The 7,261-nt window shown below is 42.8% G+C and overlaps 1 long non-coding RNA gene across 1 annotated transcript; it reads left to right on the top strand.

The window, feature by feature from the left end:
• Positions 1 to 1,069: 1,069 nt before the first annotated feature.
• On the top strand, positions 1,070 to 6,123 carry LOC144100622 (uncharacterized). Its single transcript, XR_013307764.1, has 2 exons — positions 1,070 to 1,116; positions 2,933 to 6,123. It is a non-coding gene; the product is annotated as an uncharacterized LOC144100622 (long non-coding RNA).
• Positions 6,124 to 7,261: the final 1,138 nt, after the last annotated feature.

Below are 7,261 nucleotides of genomic sequence, written 5' to 3'. Positions count from 1 at the left end.
ATCAGCTTAACCTCGATCAGAGCTTAGCCTGAGTCCGACATTGTAGCCAGACGTGCCGAGGACCCAGAAACGCAGTCGGGCTAAATGTACGCTTTCGCATGTCTCCTCAGTTTAACTACGTTAAAACCCTACCACTTTTTTTCATATAGCGTCTTTTTTTCTAAAGCTATACATATGCACCACCTGGATTTCCTGGCAGTAAAGAGTTGTAAGTACGCGTCCTTGTGTGTCGCCTCTCGCCTGTCTTCTTACGCAGTAATTTTTGGTATCATATTTTTACTTGCAAACTTCTGTAAACTTTCTGTAACATGCCCTATATAGCGCATTGTTCTCCACTTGGGCGATCAGCACAGATTTAGGATTTTTCCCCTACCAAACCACTACCTACACAGCTTCCGTCTTTCCATATCTTACCATTATATGGAAAGTCTCCCTAATTGCATTCCTAACATACCCGATCGAGTAACATTCACAGCACTGATTACTAGTATTTCTGCTCAATTTTTTGCGTAATGATATTCTAGCAAGTAGCTATCACCTTATTTGCTGTTAGTTTTATTGCATATTCTTTTTTTAGCGTTCACATTGTGCGCGGTTCTTGATTCTAAGTTGAGGTCACGCACTAATATACAACAGCTTATTAAAGTTACATCTTCACTGTTTTCTTGCTGCTCTTTTTTTCCGCTCACGCAATACAACAATGTTAAAGCTTGGCAAATAAGATGAGAGTGTAATTGAATTACCGATATCTGAAACAGCAAGTGGACTTATAGCACATGGTTTTCAAGCGAAGCTGCTTGAGACATGTAGATCTGCTGCGCCGTATATTTCTGCACGGAAATGAGCGGAAGATACAAAGCCGAGCAGAGAAGTTCGTTTACCGTTGCACGCACGGCGCACACCGATTATGCGGTTTCGCAACCAACAATAAGGCGCCGCTGTCCACCCTCTGCTATGCCCCGCCCCCATTTGGCCTTTGTGCGAGAGCCCAGAACTGGGTTGATTCAAGGGTGGCGCTGCGGGGTATATAAGGGGTCGCCGGCGGATTCAGGAATGCACAGGACGTCAGTACACTGCACCCGAAGGACTAAAGAGCTTAAGATGATGAAGTTCATGGTAAGGCTGCTTGTACTTTCACCGAATGTTTGTTTTCACGGGTAGAGCAGCAATACTTCGGTGGCCTTAATTCAATGAATGGCCTTCTTTTGAATGTTGCAATTTAATGTGACCCTAATGCGAATTTAATGCATACTTACAGAGCTGCGTGCAGCGTAAACCTTGAAATAAAAGTTAGCTGTTGGCCCAGTAACATTTCTTACGTGTAAAATATCACGTTAGCATGTATTCTTGTGCCTCGCAATTCTTAGATAAAGAAAAATGTATCATTCTTCCGAAATAACAGAATTTATTTTTTATTAGCTTACAACCCTACGTGACCAACTTATTTCTGAATTCAAATTTATGTGACACTACCTGAAGCTAGAAAAGAAAATTTCTGAAGGTCACCGTAACAAAAAGTAATTTATGCTGAAAAATCCGGAATATTTTCCAGGCCTTCACGACAGCGCAGATAGTTATAATTATAAAAAACAGGCCTGTTCAAGAATGAAGTGCGGCATAAACGAAATAAGCCACAAAACTTGAACATTTTTTGAGCAGTGTACAATTTTCAGACAGATAGGTAACCTTGTGGTTATGAAGTTTAGGAACAGGATTAAGCTGAATACTTGCGGATAAAGCTTGGATTAGTAATGACGCTTCATGTAGCAACGACCACTAACTTCCTTGTAAAGACCTCTGCTGTTAACAGCGATGAGAACGCACTAAAATGCAGGATAGCGCCGTTGTTGCTGGAAGTCTTTTTAAAGTTAGTGTGACGGTCGCCTTAATTTCGCGCTAATCGCAAACGAAAGAGGTAGACTGAGGAACATTAAATACAAAAATTGCATTATTTCAGCGTCACGAGACTCCACTGATCACTGTTACTTGCAATCACGAATATTTGTCGAACCTACTATTTTGTTCGAGTTACGCGCTTAGAAAAGAATGAGCTCAATTCAGCTGTGTGTACCGCTATGTGTTTTAATTAGGTGAATTGCCACCTTTTGCACACATACTTCTGCCAGAACGTCAGTAGACCTGTGTGCGATAATTTACGAAGTGGGCGTTTCGTACCAAATCTTCGTGCCGTTAAAAGTGCACTTGTTATTGAATATGTTGCGTGATGGCACATATAGCAATTACACGTATATATTTATGAACATTGAAAATAATGGACACCGATCAGCGTTTTCAGAGAGTAAGTGGTATTTTGGCTAAAACAGGTGCGTACGCCTAGATGATGTCTTCGAATATTTTGTACTTTAGTGGGCCCAAAATTTGTTCGAAATATTTATTAAAAGTTCTTACTAAGGATGCCTCCATGTACACTCTTAAAACAGAGGGAACGAGAAGCCCGAGTAATAGTGCGGATGTTTGAATCAGGCGTGTTGAAAATAACGCGAGCGCACATATGCACGCTCCCAGTCACAAATTTGTTTCGGGGCTGACAATTATTGTTCTAAATTTCTAATTATTTAGCAAAATTCTGCTCAGAACTATTACCAAAGAAGAATCTTAATAAGAGGTGCGTAACTGTGCCGCATATTAAGCTATTTTAAAAGAAAAATCGCTTTCTGGCCAACCGACCTACCGCTGTATGCGCTGAATGAGTGCAGAAACGAGAGGCATCTTGGCTAACTTCTGTTTTTCCAACAGTGATTCTGTGAAGCAGTGGCTGATTTCAGGGAAAAATTTTCATGTCGTAAAATGTTTGTGTGTTTCCTTCATCGCTTCGGCAAAGGCAAAGAGCCTTGTGCTAAGAATGTGATTTCCCTCAGCCTGCTGTCCTCGCTGTGATGCTTAGATATATCGCACCTCTTCACATACGCAGTTTGCTGCTCTCGTCTTGGCACTTCTGGCCGCTTCGGTGGTGAACGCTGGCATCCTGTACGGAGGCTACGGCGGATACGGCGGTGGCTACGGACGTGGCTACGGTGGTGGATACGGCGGAGGATACGGACACGGGGGCGGATACGGAAAAATCATCGTCCTTCACGGAGGATACGGCGGAGGGTATGGAGGCGGCTACGGTGGCGGCTACGGTGGCGGCTACGGCCACGGCTGGCACTGAGGTCGAGGTGCTGCGTGCTCTGTGGATACAGCGCTGAACTTGTAAATAAACCCTTTCCTCTAAACAACGATGGCGTGGTGATGGAACGAGCACAGCATCAAAGCTTGTGACAGAAAGAGTTATCCGAATTAAACTTATAGAGAAGGAACAATTGATCGATCACAGTGACGACCGCCACTTGAAAGCTGAATGCAGCTGCCAAAGTTCTCTAGATGAGCATGAAAAAACGGGGTATTAAGTGAGATTGTGGCACTTATATTTACTGAATTCTTGCTGTTTGATTCTTAAAGTGGTTGTCGGGAACATGGCCTGAAACGAACTGTACAAGCAGTCGTAAACACAGCGTCAGCTCTCAACAGCCCGTTAATAAAAGACAGCGCGACTACGTGACTCAAACAATTTTACGATAAGCCCTGGACTCTTGTTTTAAAGGCTGCACAACCTGCTCATGGGCGTGATAAGTAATAGGCTCCATCGGAATAATTGCTCTCCAAGCTTCCAACGCAACATCGTCGCAAAAATGTTCGCATTTTCCAATGCCTCCATACAAAGAAGTCGCTGCAGTTTCACAGGGCTTCCAGCGAGTTCCAGCTGACTCAGCTATTCTTTAACACTATAGAGGCTGAATTCCTTGAAAACTTCAGGCACACTTTTAGTTTCATTTATAACTCTTCTTTTCTTTATTGATAGTAAATAGCATGAGGATGCCAATACGTGGCCAATAAATGCCTAATGCTCTTAGTGAACGACGACCCCATCAGCAAATATTAATTTAGCTTTTGAAAAGCAAACGAAACTCACTGTAAAATTTTCTCTCAGATCAGTATCTATACAAGCATATTTGTTTACTCCATTGGGGTCATCACCGTTTATCGCTACGCTATTCTATTTCACGCCATACCGTTCGGTGTTACCCTGTTGGAATTGTTTCACGGATTCTCTTGCTGTTGCACTGGTTTGGATCACCGTTATGCTCTTGTTTTGAACAAGCACATCACAAAAGCTTCTCTCAATTTTCTGCACTCAGCACACGTGCAATCTTAATTTAAGTGGAAGGAAAAGTGCATACCTTATCCAATGTCGCTCTCTAGCGGGCACCTGGCGTACGGGCTTATTCCTGATCAAGGGCAGTAGGGCTGCTAGGTAATAGAAAAGTGAGTCATAGAGAATAGATTTTGTAAGATTTGGACCAATATTTTTCTTATTTGTGTGCATAATTTTATTACTTTCTTCGTATCTTTAAGACGCCCGCAGCATTCTCCTTTGTATATTCTCAGGATGCTTGGAAGTGAGTTTGTCATATTACGTTATGTGCTGCTGTGCACTCGCAAATCTTTGTTGTAGGAGTGTGGTTGAAGTGTGCGCTGCGCCCGAGTGCCATTCTTATTTGCGAACCGCGCTTTCAGCTGCTGGGAAGAGCTGCTCAGTAAGGCCGTTCTACGACGTTGCACTGACACGTAGGTTTTCGCTAGCTTGCAGAACTCCACTGTAGCTAAGCCATGGTTTAGCTTTAACAACAAACTGAGTATTTTTTGAACCCTTTTGAACACGCAGAGAGATCGTGTCTGCCATCCTGATACTCTTCCTAATAGTTATTTTATGATGTTCCCTATGATGGACTATGCCGACTCTGCAGTCACATAGATCTTTTAAGTAGGCCCACTCTCTACTCTGGTTCTGCAATGTCTGCATGACTGCGGAGGTTTTGACTCAGCAAATGCTTTCTTGTGTTGTCGGAACTTTATATTTAAGGGAGTTGGTTATGTTGAACACATTTCTCTATCACCTAATTGCCAGTGTAAACATGATCGATTGTCGAGTAGCCTTTTGGGAAGCCAGGCTGCTCCTTTGATTGATTGATGGCTAGGGTGGGTCTGATTGAGTTATCGATTACAATATTCAACGCCTCTTAGGCAGCGGGCAGTAAGCTGACCGGCCTGTTTTTAATCATTCATCCAGACCACATCATAAAAAAAAATGCTGCTGAAGACAACCGAACGTTACTTTAAAACACACTCTACCTTTAACGTTATAACATTGTGTGCATAAGGATAGATTTACAACACACGCTATAGAGTATCAAAACACGATATAACGTTCAGATGGAGTGGCGTCGTGCGATACCCTGGAAATTAAAGTTTGAGCAGCACGCAAAACTGCCCATGCACAGCGCATTCAGAGTGAGCAGCTTTAGTGTGAGTTAACCTCGGGCTTGAAATTACCGCCATTAGTGTGCCAAAATATTTTCGGCGCTCTTGAAATACTATAAAACCAAACATATTACCCTGATAAACCCTTTCCCGGATCACGTGACCCTGACAAACTCTTCTCCCAGTTGACCAAACATTGAATTTCTAATTTGGCGGTGCTTCCTGGAGGCTTAATTTAGGTAATGTGACCCTAATGATGCCATCAGGGTCACGTGACCCCAACTGAACAATCAGAGAATTTTGTTGCGAGTAAACCGGAAACTGCATAACTACAACCTTTATGATATCGCATAATAATAGCGTCACCGAGACTGTCTCTGAAATCACAACTGCGCACTGGCGCTACTATAAGCACGTGAGAAGCATGATCAATTATTTGAGCAAACCACAACTCAGGCTCAGCTCACTGAAGAAGATAATCGAAACTGGCTGGATTAAAGGCTTAAAAAGAATTGTGTCAGAACGCCATCTATTTTGTGCTTTGATAAGGTGTCATTTCTTAGGCATTGAGACCTAATAACGGTGAACAGGGCTACCGTGTCAGGCGTTGTTACAGTCTGCTGAGCTCTTGTGATGCTCAAATGTGTTGTTGTTTTGTTAACGACATGGGTTTTTTACATCCTTGGTTTATGACTGCTATCAAGGAAGGACATGACACTTCGCTTCACAACCTGTCTCTACTTACACCCTCATTTGTAACATACTATAGGTTGGCGCATGGCGCTTGTCAATAAAACAATAAAAAATAGAGAAATTACGCTTTCTTTCTTTCGTTCCGTGTTGTGCTGTTGTGCTGTTGTGCTGTGTGTGTTGTGTTGTGTTGAGTGTTGTGCTGTTGTGGAAACTTCAAGGCCAGTAATTCGTCTTGAGCGATTAAAATATTTCTTCTTTGTAGAGTAGCAGGGCAGAAACGTGTAACTCAGGCTGACTCATCCACGCTTTCTCGCGTTGAAAAGTCGCCTTCCTTCCACCCCTTGTTAACAAAAATGATCTGCCGTGTTTGCAAAGAACAGCCTGATGCCAGTTGCTAATTTCGGCAAAACTACTTCAAGGCGAAACTTTGAATGAATTCAGAAAAAGTAGTAGTCTCCAAGTAGGAGATTGCAAACCAAGCACGCTTTGCAAAAAATAGCATGTTTTCTGTTCAATGGTATTACAGGTAATTATGTTTCCGGGATTGTAAAGCCAGGTATACTTTAGACACAACGAAAGAAAAGTGCATGACCTAAGTTCCGGTAAGTAAACTAAGTTTTGCTGTCCCATTCATGGCGGCTCTGAAAGCACGGACTAGACCGAAACAAAAGGATGCATAAATTGCTTGTAGTGCAAAATATTCCGAGCGGTTTTTTTCAAGGCTGGTATAAAATGTGCTCAAAGAAGAGCCGCACACTAGTAGGCTAAAGGTCAAGTGTTGGCAGGCCCATCAACTTTCGGAGTAAACGGTCGCTAGATTCGCCTCTGTGGGTTCCTAAACGAATACGTCCGAGCAAGAAAAATCACGGGTAATAAAGAACTGAAGACAGAATTAATGAGCAATGGGAACTCAAGTATCTTCGGGATTAAGGCTGCTTGAAGAAAACAATTCATCGAAACGAGGAGAAGTAGGCTCATTACTCAGGAAGTGCGAGTTCGTGGATTTTTTTTTTATTGTTGCGGCTTGACCACGTGCGGGTGCGCAAAATTCAGGGACTCCATTTAAGCGAACTTCCGACAAGCGCCCACAATGGCCAGTTTTAACTTGGTTTCTTTCCAAATTATTTCCTGCCCTGGCTAGGAACTTTAGGAGCGGTAAACTTTCCGTTACAATCAAGATCAATGAAAACTTTGCCAGCTTACAGTTGCTGTTGAGAACTGCTGCGTATGGACCGGAGATAGAATG

This window comes from Amblyomma americanum, chromosome 8 (genome assembly GCF_052857255.1).
Source record: "Amblyomma americanum isolate KBUSLIRL-KWMA chromosome 8, ASM5285725v1, whole genome shotgun sequence".
Taxonomy (NCBI): Eukaryota; Metazoa; Arthropoda; class Arachnida; order Ixodida; family Ixodidae; genus Amblyomma; species Amblyomma americanum.
Note: the sequence above shows the minus strand (reverse complement) of the source record. Positions and strands in the feature narration are given on the sequence as shown.